At 40.8% G+C, this 21589-nt stretch overlaps 2 protein-coding genes and 1 pseudogene across 2 annotated transcripts in view; 2 read left to right on the top strand and 1 right to left on the bottom strand.

Moving 5' to 3' along the window:
• FGGY (FGGY carbohydrate kinase domain containing) overlaps positions 1-12623 on the top strand; it is a 523869-nt gene extending 511246 nt beyond the window's left edge. The window contains exon 18 of the transcript XR_009735607.1: positions 9165-12623. The gene's annotated coding sequence lies outside the window, so the exon portion shown is untranslated. The remainder of the gene's footprint in view (positions 1-9164) is intronic.
• The window catches only part of HOOK1 (hook microtubule tethering protein 1), a 115227-nt gene that overhangs the window by 6949 nt on the left and 86689 nt on the right, over positions 1-21589 (top strand). The gene's annotated exons all lie outside the window — the stretch shown is intronic.
• LOC133245125 (isocitrate dehydrogenase [NADP] cytoplasmic-like) lies at positions 12629-14813 on the bottom strand (annotated as a pseudogene).

Below are 21589 nucleotides of genomic sequence, written 5' to 3'. Positions count from 1 at the left end.
CCTTTTCAGCTCTGCTAAGCTCAGGTACTGAAGGTCTTTCACCTGAAGACTCAGCTCTGCTCCATCCCCAAGGTACACCCAGGCTGTGTACACCCAGTTCAGACCAGCTGCAGCTCTTCCCCAGCCAGTGAGTCTGGAATTTGTCTTTCTGCCCTTAGGCCCAAGGCACTGGGAGCCTCACTAAATCACAGGCTTCTCCCCTAAGGAACAAACATGTTTGTCCAGTCTGGCATGACCCCTTGAAATTGCGCAATTCTTCTTATGCTGGACACAAAGAAAGAAATGTTGAGTCCTCTCACATGGTTCACTGCATTATTCCTAAGCTACTTGTCAAAGTCCATGCCTCACATTACATTGCGTTCCACATGTAATCCTCCTGAACTCGGGCTTTGTTTACTTATTCTCTTATTTCTGGCCTCACTAATCCCTTCAAATTTGACTTTTGAAACTATCTCCCTGGGTGGAACTTTGGCTCTCCTTCAACCATAAGTTGGTTAAATTCACCTTCCTGCTACTCTGACTTACAAATCCTCTCTCCCATCCCACCTGGCCCCAGAAATTCCTCTCAAATTAAACCATATGGAAGGTTTATCTACCTGAACTCAGCAAATAGAAACTTGTGGTAAACATCTAGGCCTCCAGTTTCCCTCCTGGGGCCCGAGTCCTGCTTGGATTTTGGGCTGTTTGATAGAACCCTGACACTTCGTCTAGTGCTTGTGAGCTCTCTCCCCCAAGGCCAAATGCAGTTCCCTGAAACCCTCCAGCCACCAACTCAGGCCTGGCTTTTGCCCAGACAGACCTCCCAGAGAGAATCCAAGGGACTCAAGCATTCTTTCTGGCTAGAAACTTTTGTTGCAGTGCCAGCCCTGCTGCTGTGAGCCATAGCCGGTGAAGATGGTCTCTGAGTGCTTCCCGTTCCTGGCCTCTTTATGGTTGAGTGGAATCTTGTAACCAGTTCTGTTTAATGAGCTGTGAGAAATGATGGGTGTTATTTCTGGCCCAAGCCTTTGATTGTCAAGTGAGAATCCCCAGAGCTTTCTTTTCTGTTACACAACAACCAGCAGTGGTCCAGACAAGGATTCTCCCTCCTCCTGGGCCCCAGAGTGAAGATGAGTCAGAGCAGAGACCCCCAGTCAACCCACAGGACTTGCAGCTTGAATGAGACTTAAATTTTTAAGATTGTTTCTTCCCTCAGCATAATCTCTTTTTATCCTTACTGATGGACTTCACAGCAGATAGACCTCATACTATTAGCACCACACTGACTCACATGAAGCTAAGTTTGCTGTGATCTGAACAGCAGACTCAGTCTTGTTAAATTAATCCCCTTGGTCCCAGCCCTGAACAACCCTTCATGCTTCCTTCGCCAACTAGTGTGTGTTGAGCACTCAATCTCACAGGAAATCAGCCGGACACCCTCTTAATTCCATTGCCCAAGAGAATGTTTGTCTATTGGGATGGTTGGAGCTGCAAGTGACAGAAATCACGTTTGAGAGTAGCTTACATGAAATTTGCATTTTCTTATTAAGAAATATGGAGACAGGCGCAGTCATCAAGTTGATTTTTGGATTCAACAATTTCATCAAAGATTCAAGTCCTTTTTATCTTTCTGTTCCTCCCACCTCAGCCAGAAGGCTTTTGACCTCAGGTTTTGTAACTTCCTGACTGTAAGAGGCTGTCACTTTTAGAGGTGTCTTATTTTTCACAGAACAGTATCCAAAGGATAATAGGATAATAGGCCTGGTTCGCAATGCCACACTTTGTGATAAAGGAAGAATCTCTCAGGAGACTTCTCCTTAGGTCTCATTGGCCAGGTTCTGCATCACAGGTCTGCCACTAGGGATTCTCAAGACTGGCATAGAGAATGCAAGATGCACTGGGACTGGGCATGTTGCTGTTCCAATGAAATCATTGTTCTGTTAGAAAAGGGGAGGAGGGAAGGACTGTTGTATAAGGAGCCAACAGGGTTTGCCAGAATAAAGGTTTTCCTTGGGAAAATGACCCAGGAACAACCAACTTTGGGAAACAGTTAAAACAGGTTTTGTTATTATAGGATATCTTAGAATAATTCAGACTGATGCTAAAGCTGAAGCTCTAATACTTTGGCTACCTGATGTGAAGAACTGACACACTGGAAAAGACCCTGATGCTGGGAAAGATTGGAGGCGGGAGGAGAAGGGGATGACAGAAGATGAGATGGTTGGGTGGCATCACCAACTTGATGGACATGAGTTTGAGCAAGCTCCAGGAGTTGGTGATGGACGGGGAAGCCTGGCATGCTGCAGTTGGTGAGATCGCAGAGTCGGACACAACTGAATGACTGAACTGAACTGAACTGAACCAGAATAATCTTACCCTCTGTGCATTGTGAATCTCCTAGAGAGAGAGAGAGAGACAAGTTGTGAGGCATATTCCAGACTTATCTCATTTTTGTAGTGACCATTTTATTGTACTCATATAGAACCACTATAGTGATTTGAACCAAACTGACCAAGAGTTTGTAATGTTTTACCTTGATTTGTATGAATGTTTCTTTCATGTTATCTGTGAATAAGAGATTTATTCAGCAAATTAATAGCTATTAAATGAAATTTGGTTATTTTACCTAATTATAGAAACCGAATTATAGAAACAAATTGCTTTACTGTATCAATGTACTATACTCAGTACTTTGCTACATCAAATATTACCTTACAAATGAGTATTAATTGTCAAGGTCTAAACTAGTCACTTGGAAAAGGCAATGGCACCCCACTCCAGTACTCCTGCCTGGAAAATCCCATGGACAGAGGAGCCTGGTGGGCTGCAGTCCATGGGGTCGCTAAGAGTCGGACACAACTGAGCGACTTCCCTTTCACTTTTCACTTTCATGCATTGGAGAAGGAAATGGCAACCCACTCCAGTGTTCTTGCCTGGAGAACCCCAGGGACGGGTGGGCTGCCGTCTCTGGGGTTGCACAGAGTCGGACACGACTGAAGTGACTTAGCAAACTAGTAACTGGGGCTTCCCCTGTGCCTCAGCAGTAAAGAATCCATCTGCAAAGCTGGATGTGCGAGTCCCATCCCTGGGTCAGGAAGATCCCCTGGAGGAGGGCATGGCTACCCACTCCTGTACTCTTGTCTGGAGACTCCCGTGGACAGAGGAGCCTGATGGGCTGCAGTCCATAGGGTCACAAAGAGTCTGACATGACTGAAACGACTGAGCGTGCACAAACTAGTCATTAAAAATAGGCTCAAAGAGTGTATTTATTTAGGAGCACATTATGATAAATCTTTCAATTCAATCAAATTATCCTTTCAGTTAAATTTTAGCTCTTAGTGCAGCATAGATCAAATCATTAGGGTAGCAGCTAGTGTTAAATACAGCTGAAGATACAATGCTGCCTTTTTTGGTAATATTATCAAACTTAGTATTTCCATTTATTCCAACTTTAAGTCTTCCTCTGCTCTATGATATATTCCAGGTAGGAAACTCTCCAGTCGCACACAGCAGCCTGAGAGACATCTCACTCTTACCTTACTTTCCTGTGCACACCCTAACCCTAAACCATACCTACAACATGAACAACCTTAACACAGTGTTAGATCTTCAGCTAAAAAGAGTAGAAAGCTCTTTCCCTGAGACCAACAAAATTTCAATGGAAAATATATCTGCCAATAGCTATTTTGTGACACATGGAGTTTCTGATAACTACATTTTGTGAGTTGCATTAAAACTGAGTTGATTTATATCTCAATGTTGCATAGAAATTTTAGTATCATCTTTTTGACAATAGACTTCTTAGATTTTTGGCTTATTATATGTTAATGGTTTTAGAAGAAGTTTTGGCATATCTTAGATTTTTAAAAACTTGTTGCATTTAAAAAGGATTTGAAGAAAACATACAGTTGAGTTGTGTTAATAGCAAACGTGTTTAGTTTTTTGTAAATGTGCATTTTCCTTTTTGACATCTACATAGTAATTTTCAAAGTATAATTTCTGAAACATATGGCTTAGCTGTTCTACACAGGTGTTATACTGCACTGGAGAATGTATTGTGCTTCTATATATTCAAGCATATGTTTCAAACCTACTCTTCTTAAAACAAACACTTCATAGACTTCCTGCTATTTATATCAGGAACATATACTTGGCCTTGGTATCACCTGCTCTTTTTAATACAAGGTATTGCCAGGAAACTTCTGGCAGCTTATGAAATCTACCAGAAATATATACAATGTTGACTTTGTTATAAAGGTGATTAAGTTGGTGAGGAAGTGGTTAAGAAAAAAAACATCTTTATGATTGTAAATGTAGAATGAGATAACAATGTGTTACCCTTTTAAACCTTTCCTTATTATTTTACTCTCCTTGCAAGCTTTTGTGTTTGTACTCAATTCAGTGTTCTAAAAATTATTGTTTCTCATATGATGCTTTAATCCCAGCTCTCATTTCAAGTATTTATAGTCTATGTACCAATAAAAATAACTAATAATGATAATATCTTACACTGGATAAGTATTATCAAAGACTATTGGGTCATATTAAAATAACAATAGAGCCAACTTGAAGTGTTTCTACTGGCCAAATATGGCAATTATTGCATCAAAAAAAGAAACAACTATAATGGATAAATAGGTATATATCAATATGTAAACATCCATGCTGCTGCTGCTGCTGCTAAGTTGCTTCAGTCGTGCTCAACTCTGTGAGACCCCATAGATGGCAGCCCACCAGGTTCCTCCGTCCCTGGGATTCTCCAAGCAAGAGTAGTCCCTAAATATAAACATGACTTAATTTACATTTATCCACTGGATAACTCTGCAACATACTGCTAATAAAATCATATTTATGCAAATAGATTCAGCAAAATCCTTCCACCCTAGATCTGAATATAAAGTGAAGTCATTCAGTCGTGTCCAACTCTTTGCGACCCTGTGGACTGTAGCCCACCAGGCTCCTCTGTCCATGGGATTCTCCAGGCAAGAATACTGGAGTGGGTTGATCTGAATATAAGGTGATAGTAAACTGAAATTGTCTCTTTTAGGAAAATGAAGGTTCATATTGCTCATAAGAGAGGACGAATACTAGTCTTCTCAAATCTGTAGAACACAAAGGATCGTAAGACTGTTGTCTGTATTAGAGTACTCCAGAGAAACAGAATAGACACACACACACACACACACACATATATATATATACTGTTGTTAGGTTACTAAATTGTGTCTGACTCTTTTGCGACCCCATTGACTCTTCTGCCTGCCATGCTCCTTTGTCCATGGGATTTTCCAGACAAGGGTACTGGAGTGGATTGCCAGTTCCTGCTCGAGGGGAATCTCCCCAACCCAGGGATTGAACCCATGTCTCCTGCACTGGCAGGTGGATTCTTTACCACTGAGCCACCAGGGGAGCCGTGTATATATACTTTGTACTTTGTTATAAAGAATTGGATCACAAAATTATGGAAGCTAAGAAATCCCACAATCTGCTGTCTGTAAACTGGAGACCCAGGAAATCCGGTGGTATAGTCAAGTTCAAAGGCCAAAAAGACCAGAAAGAGCCAATGGTAAAAATCCCAGCCTAAGAGCAGAAGGCGATGTCCCAGCTTATATAATTAGAGAGAATTCTCCCTCCACCTTTTGGTTCTCTTCACTTCCTGAAAAGACTGGATGATGCTCACCCACATTGGGGATGGTAATCTGCCTTTCTTAGTCTATTAGATTCAAATGCTAATCTTATCCAGAAATATCCCCACAGACATGCATAGAAATAACATTTAATCAAATATGTGGACCACCCCCACCATGGCCCTTGTCAAGTTGACACACAAAATTAACCATCATGCCATCCAACTTCAGATCCATGGTTCCTCTAAGCTGGTGATTCTCACTCCCAATTGCATGTTAGAAGAACCTGTTTGGATTTTACCTCCAGACATTCTGACTGAATTGTTCTGAGATGTGGCCTGGCATTGGTATATTTGAAAATCTCTGCCAAGTAATTCTAAAGTGCAGCTGTCACTAAGAACCATTGGAATGGACTTTCCTGGCATTCAAGTGGTTAATACTCTGAGCTTTCAATGTTGGAGTCATGGGTTCGATCCCTGGCAGGGAACTGACATCCCACATTCCACGCTGTGTGGCTCCCCCAAAAAAGAACCATCACAATCTAACTTCATTTTATCTCTAGGAGAGGGCTCTATGGAACAGGAATGAGAGAGCCTGTCCTTCGGGAAATACACTTAAAAACACCATCACTAGCAATAACAAGCCACTAAATACCAGCTATGCTAGATCCAGTAGTATTACTCATTTAATCCTTTAAAAAGCACTATAAGGGATGCATTATTATCCTGATTTTTGTGATAGAATGAAGCACAGGGAAGTTAAATAAATTACCAATAGTCACACAGCTGGTAAATAGTGAAGCCAGTACTCAAAGTAGGTCTTCATTCACGCAAAACCCATATTGCTCACAATATCACACTCCAGATACATTGTCTTCCTGGATTCCTGGCTAAAAATAAGTTGCTATCTAGGCTGAGCAGGTAACTTCTCAGTCTCAGCCTGTGGTGACAAATGTTTTCATTATTTTTCATCAAAGAGTCACCTCTGGGGATGTGAACACAATCAGGCTTACCTTTAGAGGTGACGAGAAGAAGGCATTTATGAGCCTGGCTTGCATGGGAGTGTAGGTGGTTGTACTCTCTAACTAAATCACCAACTAATGATACTGTTTTCTAGATTTTAAGTGCCATGATCAATATTTAATAGCCATAAAGTACCTCTTTCAGTAGAGAACTGAGAATGTCTATATAGGAATTTCTTTGAGGACTCAATTTGGTGGAAAGGAGGAACTAACAGACTTCTCATAAAACTGCTTTTGCAACACCCTTTCCATAGGAATGAGAAACCCCCTCACCCTAAAAACCCTACCTGTCACTGCTACTGTCTCAGATAGGCAAGGATGTTTACAGAACCATCCAACTGAGGCCAAAAGGAAGGGATCAGATACTCTGAAAGCTGTGTCTTTATTATTAAATATTATTACTATCATTATCTCTCTCTCTAAAGAAATCTCCTGGAGTTCCCATACATCTTCACTTCTTCCACTCTCAGAGTCCAGGTTCTAACTACATTTAACAGCTCCCTAGCTAACTGCTTGCCCCCATCTCTCGTTCCATTATTCTAACCTGACCATTGCTGCCAACCTCATCATCAACCCTCACACCCATCTTTCATTTGGTTTCCTATTTTTAATTGAAATGAAAGGAAGACCCTGGTGAGGTCCTAAGTGAGTGTATGGAAGGAGGGTCCTTCATCACTCTGGTGGGGGTATGAGAAGCTGAGAGACAAATTCCAGAATGATGTCCTGGAAGGGACACCAAGGTCAAGGTAGGGCAGCCAGCCAAGCCAGGTTGCCCTTCCCAAGGGCAAAGTGAGGAATAAGTGTGGGAAATGGAGCCCAAATGAGGAGAAAGAGAACAAGAACGCATGTGAGAGGCTGTCTAAACAAATGCTGGAGACACAATGCTAATGATCGTAGCATCTTTGTGCATGAAGTACCAGCATGGCCAAGTCAGGTTTATTTAAAGCACCTGGAATGGTATGGATGCCCCTTCTCTGACTCCAATACTTGAGCATACTTCTAATCAGGGGGGCTCTTTTGCCCATATAAACCCTGTTAACCCATCACTGGGGTTGGCTGTGTGTCATTGGGATTCTGACACTTCCTCCTCCCATCAGATGTTTCTTACCTGTCTGGGACTGTCTGGAAAGCAGTGGTGCTTCAGTAATCCTACACTGGCTCCCAGAAACACTACCTTCTTCTGAACTTCACAATCCCTGAAGCCCAGGATACTTCACAGCACACTGACTGTCACAGATTTTAGGAAAACAAGCCATGGAGCACTGGGAAACCTTGCCCCAGAGTTTCAGTCCATCTGGAAAACAGGGAATTTCACCACGACCTTTGTTTTTGTCAGAATCTAACCAGGAAACAGAAACCACCTGAGCATTCATTAAACAGCAGTTTCAAAACTGGGAATAATTTACACGGGTAATGGAGGGACTGACAGCCAAACAGAGGACAGGGAGGCAACCCAGAGAATAACTCACAGAAGGAGTTATTCTGTGAGAATACTCACAGAAGGAGCCATTAAGACTCTTAAGTTACAGGGACAGAGGAGGTGGTGACATGACTGGCCCCTGGGCAAAAACTGAGGCCATGGCAGAACTGTTCATGGGCAAAATGTCACTGCTACTGGAGTCATTGCCCCAGCCAGGGACTCCAGTCTCCCACTCTGCAGCATCTCAACATTGCCTCCTATTGACTGTGAAAGTGAGGTGAAAGTGACTCAGTCGTGTCCGACTCTTTGAGACCCCATGGCTGATACAGTCCAGTACAGTCCATGGAATTCTCCAGGCCAGAATACTGGAGTGGCTAGCCTTTCCCTTCTCCAAGGCATCTTCCCAATGCAGGGATCGAACCCAGGTTTCCCACTTTGCAGGTGGATTCTTTACCAGCTGAGCTACAAGGGAAGCCCAAGAATACAAGCGAAGCCCAAGAATACTGGAGTGGGTAGCCTATCCCTTCTCCAGTGGATTTTACTGACCCAAAAATTGAACTGGGGTCTCCTGCATTGCAGGCAGATTCTTTACCAACAGAGCTACCTGGGAAGCCCAATGGACCGTATTGAGCTGGAAACCAGCAGAAATGGAAGGTTGAGAAATGCAGCCTGCAGGGGATAGTCTCCTGCAAATGCAGAGTGGGGTTCAAGTGAAGAACCTACCTAAGGCAGCATGCCCTAGAGAGACTACTCGCTCCTCACTGTTAATCAGAATTCAGGGCACTCAGACACACTTCCATATCAGTATTGCTCCTTGTTTCACCGCCCTACCCCCCACAAATTATTCTTATATTTGTGCCATCTTTATGCCAACCCCTCCACTGTGCCTCATGGAACCTCCACTTTGCGCCCTCAGCTTCTTCTCCAAACTCTCTCTGACTTTAATTGAATTGCAACTCCCTCTTAGCAAAAACCTTGCATCATTCATTCTTCAATCATTCAACAATGATATATTGAATGGGAATTAAATCAATGATAACTAACCCTCCACTGTTATTTGTGTTTTATACATATTAAACCCTGCCATTCTCATAACCACCTATCTTCTCTTTTACAGATGAGAACATTGAAACATGGAATACTTAAGAAACTTGTTCATAACATAGCTCATGAGTGGCCAGGACAGGAATTAAATATACCCCCAGGCTCTGGAAACCAAAGTCTTATCCAGCATATCTGGATAACAGCATTCTAGGAATGGACATACTGCCGAGATGATTCCTGCTGATGGAGTTCTGTGGAAGAAGATATTTTTAGCTTCTCATTTTGAAATAGTTTTACAGAACAGTTGCAAGTAATGCAGAGTACCAGTATATGCTTCCCCCATTTACCCTAATGTTAACATCTAACATAACCATAGAATGTTTATCACTAAGTATGAACATTGGTGCAATACTCCTAACTGAGCTACAGATTTTAATAGATTTCACCAGCTTTTCCACTAATATTTTTGTTCCAGGATTCCACATAGGACAAAACATTGCATTTAGTCAGCAATGTCTTCCTACTCTCCTCCAATCTGTGCCAGTTTCTCAGACTTCTTTTTTTTAATGACCTTGAGACTTGAAAATTAAAGATTAGGTAGCTTGTATGAAATCCCTTAGTTTGGGTTTGATGTTTTCTCACAATAGACAGGAGTTACGGAGAAGGCAATGGCACCGCACTCCAGTACTCTTGCCTGGAAAATCCCTTGGATGGAGGAGCCTGGTAGGCTGCAGTCCATGGGGTCGCTGAGGGTCGGATACAACTGAGCGACTTCACTTTCACTTTTCACTTTCATGCATTGGAGAAGGAAATGGCAACCCACTCCAGTGTTCTTGCCTGGAGAATCCCAGGGACAGGGGAGCCTGGTGGGCTGCCGTCTATGGGGTCTTACAGAGTCAGACATGACGGAAGCGACTTAGCAGCAGCAACAGCAGGTGTTATTTACTATAAATGAGGCAAGGCAGTGGCCAGTGTGATCTTCTTTGTAGCAGGAATACATAAGCCAAAATCTTATAAATGAACAAGAATTAGCCAGACAAAAAGGTCAAGGAGAGAGCATTTCAGGCAGGAGCAGCCTCTGAAGAAATACTGTGTAGGAAGAGCTCTTGCATTTGCAGAAGTGGAAGAGATCCATCACGGTGAGAGCAAAGAGATCCAAGGGAAATGTAACTGTAAATGGGCAGAGGCTGAATCATGTATGGCCTCGAAGGCCATGATGAGAATTTCAGGTTTTGTCATGAATGCAATGGGTTATCATTGAAGGGCTTTAAATAGGGAGGGAGATGCATCCTGGTTCACATAGAAATGTACGCCTGTGTGAAGTGGGAACCACCCCCAACCGCCTCGGCTCTCCTTGCCCTCTCTCCTATAAGCTTGTCTCTGCTGGCACCCATTCCAGGAAGCCATATCACTGTGGTCCACGCCACAGTCTTCTCTTTCCAGTTTGTTTTGGATTTCACCAAGGCCATATCTATGAAATGCAGTCATATGAGGGATACCTGTATGCTTTAGTTGTAAAGTGTGCTCTCATTTACATTGTCTATGTAAAGCCTTTTCTATGAACAGACTTATATCCAGTGCTTCACAGAACTCCAGGCTCTGCTAAATAGTAAGAATAGTGTTTCCTTCTGTTGCTCAGTTGCTATGAAGTTCAGGACCACATATGATACACACCCAGTTGTATTTTCCTGCGAATTCTTGATAAAATAATTTCTCCTCTCCTCTTTTACTGATTGGTTGATTATAGTGACTGCTTGGATAGTTTATTATATCTGTACTTTTACAAATTGAAGATATTTTTTGAAGTGAGGGCCGTTACAATATAGATATATATTTTTTTAATGAACAAAGAAATAAGAAGGCTATCCTACTACTCGAGTCTAGGATTTTCTCTCTGGCACCACTACGAGCCTCAGCCTGAGGATTTCAGCAACACAGAGCTCCTGACGTTGCTCTGTTTCTCTGAAAAGCTCTAATTACTGCAGAGTTGTTAATGTTTGTTGATTGTTGGGCCAAATGAATTAACAATGGTCTGTTGTTTTTGTTAAATAACGGGGTACTGGTTATTTAAAATATTCATTGTGCCTTATGTAAAAGTAAAGTTTTACTAAGCTTAAAATACCTTAAGAAAGCAATTTGTTTATTAAAATCATAGATTTAAAAATGCATGGATCAAATGTAACTATTGAAATGAAAATGGTAGGTTCTATATCATCTATAGAGTAGAATTGCTGGAATGCAATAAAGACAAACAATTATCACCAGAAGAACACCATTACAGTCATTGCTTAATTACAGTTTATTTTTCCTTTCCTCTTGTGATAATTACTTAGTCCTTCAGACCAAGAGATGCTGACATTTCACTAACAGCATGATTGTTTTTATTCCACACACCTGTGGTTTCCTCCCATTTTAGTCCTAAGACAATGTGTTCAATTATTTGCAGATTCTAAATTTATTTTAATAGTCTCTGTGTTTATTTAGATTAATGATTCTAATTTTTAAAAATTAGAACATTTTATTTTGACATTTTACAAATATATAGAGTGCCAGTTGACTTGTTAAAGAATTCTCAGTCCTTATGCCATACATAACAATGGCACCCCACTCCAGTACTCTTGCCTGGAAAATCCCATGGATGGAGGAGACTGGTGGGCTGCAGTCCATGGGATAGCTGAGGGTCAGACATGACTGAGCAACTTCACTTTCACTTTTCACTTTCATGCATTGGAGAAGGAAATGGCAACCCACTCCAGTGTTCTTGCCTGGAGAATCCCAGGGACGGGGGAGCCTGGTGGGCTGCCGTCTATGGGGTCACACAGAGTCAGACGACTGAAGTGACTTAGCAGCAGCAGCAGCATACCATACATAAACTTAAGTTTGAAGGTCAAGTCAGAAAAGCATCAGCACCAAAACTTGGATTTAAAAGACAGCTCTATTACATACTATGTGTGAACTCAGACAAATCAATTAGTCCTTCTGAATTGCTCTTCTTTTATTTTTAAGATAGAGTTCATAGTTATCCCTCTATCCAAACTACTAGGCTGTTATGAGGTTCCAATGGAATAATTGCTGAAAAATGGTCCACTTTCTACACCGTAAATTTCTTGTCAAGGATCAGTCATGGTATATGTATTCATTCATTTCAAAAATGTTTTCTGAGTACACACAATGCACCATCCCCAGTGCTCATGCCAGATATCTAGAGATGTTTGAATAGAAGATAATGATGAAAACAAGTTTCATAGAATTAAACATGTACATGGTAATTCTTAGATTACATCTATGTAACAACATCAGAACATTATCATGGAGTTATGATATTTCCTCTTGTTAAACCTTTAAAATTTGTTTTACTTATTTTGAAAGCAATACATTTCTTCTAACTGAGTCATAGATATTATATACTGAGCTTTACCAATTAATGTAACTGAAAATCTGGATTTGCAACTGTATGATTGATGATTCTACTATTTCTAGTAAAAAAAAAAGTTAGAAACGGGCTAATTTTTTACTAAACTGGTGAATTTTATCAGGTTTTGTGTTTGTTTTTTTCATTAGCACTGAATTTTAATTAAAATCGATAGTTTAGATGAAGAACAGGACTAGAATAGTGTTTACAATCAACTTCTGAAAAATCACATTTACATAAAGGAAATAAAAGAGGCCAGCAGATGTCCCAAAAAAAAGGTGCAGCTTGTATTATTGCACTTGGATGAAACACGCTGTTCAAGGTCGCATAATACTTAGGCCACACAAGGCCAGGAGGAGGACACAAACACCAGCCACCCCCCCCCCACCCCCAGGTAGTATTTCTTCTGGATTCTCCAAGGAGCTAAAAATATTTAGTATTTTTAAAAGATTCAACTAGAGCTCTTTACAAAGATGAGTCTTCAACAGGTTTTAGTTACGGCCATGCTCTTCATTTCAAATCATGTGCAAGTCTAACATACAGCTTCTACTGCAAATAATGAGATATCTGTTACATTAGAATGACCCAGGGCCCCAGGCCATGGAAAGCGGGAAAAGGAATGAATCCCTACCTTATACAATTTCAGGGAATAATACCGTGGCTATAGTTTATCCTTTTGAGCACTGTTCATTTTGGTCATTGATCTCAGCACATGAGAAAAAGTGACAGTGAGTACAAGTGGACATTAAAAGTAGTTCCTAGGCTATTAGTAGAAAATAAAGTTAAAAAAAAAGTCCCCGGCTACGTTCACAAAGGTGGCATAACTGTATGCATAAGAAAAAGGCTGTAAACTTATAGAAAAGATAAATTCTGGCTTCTAAACAAATTACAAAATTGATTTTGCCTTTACCCATGAGAGTTATAGAGAAAAATGTAAACCCTAGTTACCAGAAAAAAAAAAATCCTCCAAAGACAAGAAATGACCTTAAAGTTTGGCCTGGGCTAGTTTTAACTGCAGGTTCTCTCCAAGTTTATCCATGAACTCAAAAATTTCAAGTAGTCAGAACGTTGCATGTTGGGTAAACCTTTAATACATGCAGCTAAGTCCTTGGTCATGAAGCCAGCCTCAATGATCTCAATACAGACTTCTTCCAAAGCCTTTGCAAAAAAGCTGAGCTCTTTACTGTTATCAAGCTTAGCTCTGTGGGCTAAGTCTCTGGTCCAGGCAAAAATGGAAGCAATGGGATTGGTGAATGTCTCCTGTCCTTTCTGGTACATTCGGTAGTGACGGGTTACAGTCCCGTGGGCAGCCTCTGCTTCTACTGTCTTGCCATCTGGACAAACCAGCACACTAGTCATCATGCCGAGAGAGCCATAACCTTGGGCCATGGAGTCCAACTGCACGTCCCCATCATAGTTCTTACAGGCCCAAATGAAGCCCCCCTCCGATTTCATAGCTTGGGCCACCATGTCATCAATGAGCCTGTGCTCATACCAGATATTCTGAGCTTTAAATTCAGATTTGTACTGCTTGTCATGTATCTCCTGAAAGATGTCTTTAAAACATCCATTGTATTTCTTCAGAATAGTGTTTTTGGTGCTCCGATACAAAGGCCAATTCTTAGACAAAGCCATCTGGAAAGAACTGTATGCAAAATCTTCTATTGACTTATCTTGATTGTACATCCCCATGGCAACACCACCACTCTCTGAAGTTATATACTAGGTATACCATTTTGGGGGATCCATCACTTGGCATGTAGGACGTCTCTACTTTTCCAGGCCCCGGCACAACAAAATTGGTTGCTCTATATTGATCCCCGTAAGCATGACGACCTATGATAATGGGTTTTACCCATCCACTCACAAGCCAGGGCATGTTTTTCCAGATAATAGCTTCCCTGAAGACAGTGCCACCCAAGATAATTCAGATGGTGCCATTTGGAGATTTCCACATTTGTTTCAACTTGAACTTCTCCACTCTCTTCTCATCGGGGGTGATGGTGGCATACTTGACACCAACGTTGTACTTCTTTATAGCTTCTGCAGCGTCCTCGGTGACCTAGTCATTGGTGGCATCGTGATTCTCTATGCCTAAATTGTAGCTGTGCTGATCCAGTTCCACATAGGGAAAAATGAGTTTCTCTTTAATCAATTCCCAAATGATTCATGTCATTTCATCTCCTTGCATCTCTACCACAGACCCGCCTTGGATTTTTTGAGACATTTTGACTTCAGTAGACCTCTTTACAATTTCTAATCACCCCAACCCCTCTCAATCTTGCAGACTCAGCTTATCTCCTGCGGGAAAGCTACCTTGACCATGACCCGGGAGCACACAGTCCACTTTAGCAATCCGGGCTGGACCCCAACTGTTCCGGATTCTCACGGTGCCTCAGCAGAAACCCCCAGGTTTTGTGTTTAGTTCTTAGTATTGTCCTGATCACTTCTTTCTGTTTTGGCTTGACAGTGGGCCCAAGCCAAATAACATGATGAACTTTTGAGAAAAGACTTTTGAGACCTTCTGTATCACCTGTTTCCTGGAGTTTATTTCAGAATCAGAAGCAGAAATGGCAGTAGGACTCCAAAGCAAGAGAAATGTGAGCTGTAGTTACAACAGGGCAGCAAGGAAGTAAAATTACTGCAGGGACAGAATGAGACAAGATATGCCCTATTAAGTCAGCAAATACTGATGGAGCGTTTACCATGTACAGAGCACTAGTGACAGGAATACAGCAGGAAATACAGACCTACTGCTTAATTCATGAGTTTTAGAAAAATGAAGAAGAGTTAAGAAGAGTTAGGAAGAAACTTCCAGGCAGAAAAAGCAGCACTTGGAAAGACCGGGAGGTCTTCCCTCACAAGTAAGTTACTCCTGGGGCTTGGAGGACATGTCCCAAAGTGTTCTGTGTATCTGTGTATTGCTCCCCATGTCTGGTATTGTGTGGTACACACAGAGGTGAACAACAGATATTTTAAAATCAACAGTAAATGATGAACACCAATGATTATGGCACCATTGGCTCAGCTGACTCTCCCACACCTGATCTAGCTCTGAATGCCAGAGCATTAATATCTTCATTGGTAAAGTATGAACCTTGATATCCACTACACAGGGTGATATAGAAAAATAATGAGGTGTTACAAGAGAAAGCAATTTTTAAATGTGAAAACATCATCAAATGTCCATTGTTCATCTTTGAAACAAATGGAGGAATAGTACGAACATGGAAAGAAGAGCTACCAGGAAGATTATACATTGGAAGGTGTCAGAATCCTGAACATTTTCTTAGTTTTAGTCCTCAAACATATGAAAGAACAGACTATAACTGAATCAGAAATAGCCACATCTGTGTCAATGTCAAAGTTTCATAAACTGGACTTGGAGGAGAAAGAAAAAGTGCTCAGGCTTTCACTGGGGTAAAAGAATCATTTCTCATAATCAAAGGTCACAGGTCAGTGAACCTGTTTCACACAACAGAGTAGAAGGTGAATGGTTTGATTAAAGAACATATTAATGATGCTGATCAGTGAGTGTGGGTAGATTCTCCACGGACTTAAACTCCTTTTGTTTATATGTTTTTATACCTACAGTTAAATATGTGCATTAGTATGAACCTTGTTAAAGCTTCATTTGGAGATTATGAGATAACATAGGTGAAAACACATTAAAATCTACCAATATGTATGGAACTCTAAGAAACTGCTTTTGTTGTTTTTCATTCGCTAAGTCATGTCCAACTCCTTGCAACCCCATGAACTGCAGCATGCCAGGTTCCTCTGTCCTTCACTATCTCCCAGAGTTTGCTCAAATTCATGACCACTGAGTTGGTGATGCTATCTAACCAAGAAACTGCTATTATCTGTAGTATTTTGATTGTTATACTGTTCCAGTGCCATTACAAACTCACAGGCAAGGCTTCATAATAATAGTCCTTTGAAACTTTCACTAAATGCACTTGAATGAAATCCAAGTCTCAAATTGCTTAAATGAGTTCCACTCCTTTCTGAATAGGGTTGTCGTGCTGCTTCAGGATGTGAGATAATGTTATTGTGACCCGGCAGCTTTAACAACGCTAACTCTATTAATGAGGCCAAAGAGGCCTTTATCTAGGATGATAAAAAAAACAAACAGCAAGCAACTTCTTAAAATAACCACTTGAGATATCGTTGGAATCATGCCACATACTTGAGTCTAAAGAAGAAAACTTAATTATTTGGAGAAGGAGTGCACTCATATATTGCATATACTGCCTTTTACTAAAGTATCTGAAGCATGGGAAGCAGTCAGACTATAATGACGTGCATCACATACAGTGAGCTTAATAAAAGGCTCTCAGGATGTCTGCGATTAAACAGACATTGGTTGATTTACTGGTCGTATTACACCAGGCATAGCAAATAGGTTTCAACTCCGCTGTCAATATTAATTGATGGGTAGTGGTTGCTAGGAATACAATGTTGAAAAAGGCTGTGATAATGAAGTCAACTCTACCACAAAGTTAACAGATGTGTGTGTTTGAGAATGGAGGTCAACATTAGCAGTCCCTATACGGTGATGGTCTGTATTAGGGGAAAGGCTAATCAAGCACAGATCCCCAAGGTTATTCAGATACTAGCTACTCATTTACTCATTTGTTTATCCTTTACCTCTTCAAAAAAGACATGTAATATGAAAAGATTTTAAAAAACAAGGCAAAAGGTAGGTAAGGCCACTGAGATATGCAAGCCACAAAATCCTGCACAATTAGCAATGGGGGCTTAATATTTGATAGAATTTCCTAACAACCAAATTAAATATGGAAGTCATAATCATTTACAAAGCTCACATTGTCAAAAATATAAGGCTGGTCATGTAAGTAAAGTGTAAGGACAGAAGGACAACCATTTTAGTATAAAGAAATAGAAGTGGCACTAGAAGGCCTGAATTTGAATATTAGGTCTGCCATTTAGTCCTGGAAGAGGAAATGGCAACCCACTCCAGTATTCTTGCCTGGAGAATCCCAGGGACAGAGGAGTCTGGCCGGCTACCTATGGTCCATATGGTTGCAGAGTTGGACAAGATTGAAGTGACTTAGGATACACACGCACAGGCTGCCACTTAGTAGCCATATGACCTTCAGCAAGTTATTTAAACTTGACTGCCTCAGTGTCTTCATTTGTAAACTTTCGATAATAATGCTGCTTCCTCAATTATTCTGAAGTTAAACTGTGAAGTGAGCATATTCTTTATCTTCCCTTTGGTCACCGAGATCCGTTCCCCTCACTTCTCTGCCCTGCAGGCTGCATTGCCTGGGCTCCCTTTGCCCTCAGGCTTCCTATTCTATTCAACCAACGAGGAGAAACCTCTCCCTACGTCTTCAATGCCGAGAGTCTTATGGTAGCTGGTCCCTTTATGACTGTAGCTCCTGATGGGCAGCTACCTTCCAGACCACCAATTCTCACCAGGCTCCAAGACTGTGGCCTCCCCTTCCTTCTTTAGGCCAAAGGATCACAGGGTATCTCAGGATCACTTGTTGGTTTCCCCAACTCCATTCATATTTCTGTAAGCAGTCCCTTCATTAAATTCTCACCGGAATCCAACATGAGCATATTTTCTATTTCTGGTCAGGGCCCTGACTGAATAGATTTGATTTTTGAGCCCCAACTACAGGCCAACCATAGACCAGTCAATATTTATAGCAGATATTCAATAAATGCTGATAAATCTGAAGTAAGGGGTATGAGAAGGATAAAGGAGAACAGATTTCACACACAAGAAGTTGAGGCATAGGACTCGGATCCTTTCCATCAGATGACGTCCTTTCCCCAGTATGGAATGTCAGCAGAAGAAAGAGGAATAAGCAGGATTAATCAGGCTGTTTAACTTGCACAACCACAACAAAATGCCAGCATTTATGAAGATGTAAACTATTGTTCTAGGTTTCAGAAAAAATTCAAAAAGAAATGATGCAGCAGAAAGCAAGTATGTGAATTTTCTTTGTGCCATTTCACATACCTGGGGGTGGGATACAGGTGACTGGACATAAACATAATTAATGGAATGCCTAGTGTGCTCATGCACTTTTCGATTTTGGAATGATTTATAATTTTCCAAGGATGTGCAATCAGAAAGGAAGTACTTTGTCTCCCTTTCAAAATAAAGATACTTTAAGAATCACAAACAAGAGAGACCATAACAAGAACTCATGAAGAGTGTTCCAGCAGAGGGACAACAAAAGGTTTGTGACCGCACAGCAAATTCTGCTGTTGTCCCTAGAAGACACCAAAGGCACATAATTTCAAGAGCTTCCCTTACTGAAATATCCTACATGTCACTACCATCAGGAGAGACTCTCATTCTCAGGACCTCTTTATAGAAAGAGATCCATTTTTTTTTTCTTTTCTCTGTTGATGCACATTTTTACAGGAGGGCAGAGATGTCTTAGATCTTTTGCCCAAAAGCTGTCCCTATAACCAAACAGACAGACCTTGTACAAAATAACCACAGGATCGGGGAGAACTCACAAAGACAAAGATGCATAAAGTGAAATGCTTTGCTTTTCTTTTTTTGCCATTTTCATCCTGTTTTGGTTTTTAACATGTGCAAATTGTTCTGTTGCTGTAAAACTTATTAAATGAAGTAAAAGAGCAAAGACCAAAAATGTAATAATGAAGTGAAGTTTTAATCCTTTACAGTTTTTTTGGCATCATCAGCTTGATTACATTTGATATACACTGAAGGGTTTTGAATTTCAGACGGAACTTTCTTAAAACTGTTCATGCGTCCCAGATGTGACCTAGTTTCATTCTGGGAAATGGATGCTGAGTGTAGCACAGGCAAGTCAAACAGGCATGGCTATTTTAGGAGCCATTAATGTAGTATATTTACAGGAACCAAATATGTGATTCCAGCTGGCCGGTGAAAACCTTCATTGAGCATGTACTATATGCTGAGCTGCTGCTGCTGCTAAGTCGCTTCAGTTGTGTCTGACTCTGTGCGACCCCATAGACGGCAGCCCACCAGGCTCCCCTGTCCCTGGGATTCTCCAGGCAAGAACACTGGAGTGGGTTGCCATTTCTTTCTCCGATGCGTGAAAAGTGAAAGTGAAGCTGCTCAGTCGTGTCCGACTCTTCGCGACCCCATGGACTGTACCCCACCAGACTCCTCTTCCATGGGATTTTCCAGGCAAGAGTACTGGAGTGGGGTGCCATCGCCTTCTCCAGTATGCTGAGCACAGACCTGTAAACACAAAGGAGCAGTCCTGATCTCGAGGAGCTCAGAAACCAGGCAATGAACATGTCACATTGTAAAAGAAAATACATGTGAAAAGTAAAGCTAAGGGGTAAAACGTGCAGGTATTAGAAGCTGGAAAAAGGTAGAAAATTGCTCCAAAATCTGTAAACATTTTTTTTTTTGTCTTAGAAGAGTTAAGGGGATGCTTCACAGAGGAGGTGGAATTGTGCAAATTCTAAAGTTTTAATTCCAGCTGGGAAATTCTCTTCAGTCAAGTCATGACCTATTTATGGACAAATGAATTTATGGTCCACTTGGCTCGATGAGAAAACAAATGCAAAATGCCTAGGGTAAGACTGGGAATAAGATAAGAATCATCAAATGCTTCCTCTCTCCTCCTGTATTTTCTTAATCGAAGTGAAATTCGTGTAACACCCTGTTCATCATTTTAAATTATACAGTTCAGTGGTGTTAGTACATTCACAATGTTTTTCAAGCATTATCACTATCTAATTCTAGAATATCCTCATCAGCCTACAAAGAAAGGCTGTGCCCATTGAGAAGTCACTGGTCATTCCCCTCTCCCTCCAGCACCTGGCAACCACTAATCTGCTATCTGTTCCTAAGGATTTGTCTGTTCCAGACATTTCTTATGAATATAATCATAGCATATGTGCCCTTTTGTGTCTGCCTTCTTTCACTTACCATAATGTTTTCAAGGTTCATCCAAATATTAATGTGAATTGGTACTTCATTTCTTTTTATAACTGAATAACACTTCATTGTACACAAATACCATGTTTTGTGTAACCATTCATCTGTTGGTAGACACTGCGTCATTACTACCTTTTGCCTGTTGCGAACAGTGTTGGTATCAACATTCACATATAAGTTTTTATTTAAACACCTGTTTTCAATTTTTCTACAGGATACATACCTGGGAGTGGAATTGCTGGGTCACATGCTAATGAGACAGTTAACTTTTTGAGGAACGATTAAGCTGCCTTTGTGGGTGTACCATTTTACATTATTATCAGCAATGTATGAGTGTTTTAATTTCTTCACACCTCACTGATGCTTGTTATTTTCTGTTTTGTTTTGTTTTGGCTTGGCTTTGCTTGCAGCCATCCCAGTGGGAGTAAAGTGGCATCTCATTGTGGTTTTCGTTTGTGTTTTCCTACTGACTGATGATTTTGAGCAACTTTATATGGGCTTATTGACCATTAAAATTTCTTTTTTAGAAAAAATGTCTATTCAGATCATTTGTCCATTTTTAAACTGGATTGTTTGACCTTTTTGTTGTCGTATGGCAAGTTATTTATGTATTCTGCACACAAGTCTCTTAACAAATAGATGATATGCAAATATTTTCTCTCATACTATAGTTGTCTTTATTTAAAGGATGGTGTCCTTTGATGAAAAAAAGTGCTGTTTTAAATTTTTATAAAGTCCAGATTATCTACTTTTTTCCTTTTGTTGCTTGTGGTTTAGGTATCATGTTTAAGAAACTATTGCCTAACCCAAAGTCATGAAGATTTACATCTATGTTCTTTCCTAGAGTTGTAGAACTTTAGCGCTCACATTTAGGTCTTTTGATTAATTTTGAATTATTTTTTTGTATATGGTAGAAGTAGACATCTAAGTTCATTCTTTTGTGTGGATATCCAGTTGTCCTGTTGTAGCCACGTGTTCCAGGAAACAAACTCACTCAGAAGGACAATGCAGACAGTGGAGTGCAGTTTATTACACCGGTGGGTCCAACACAGAGTCTCCTCTTAGCCAAGGACCCCGACCAGTTTTTGTGAAAACCTTATATATACCAAAATCACTGCGGATGGTGACTGCAGCCATGAAATTAAAAGACGCTTAC

This window comes from Bos javanicus, chromosome 3 (assembly GCF_032452875.1).
Source record: "Bos javanicus breed banteng chromosome 3, ARS-OSU_banteng_1.0, whole genome shotgun sequence".
Classification (NCBI taxonomy): Eukaryota; Metazoa; Chordata; class Mammalia; order Artiodactyla; family Bovidae; genus Bos; species Bos javanicus.
The sequence above is the reverse complement of the archived record's forward strand: the minus strand, read 5'-3'. Positions and strand labels throughout refer to the sequence as shown.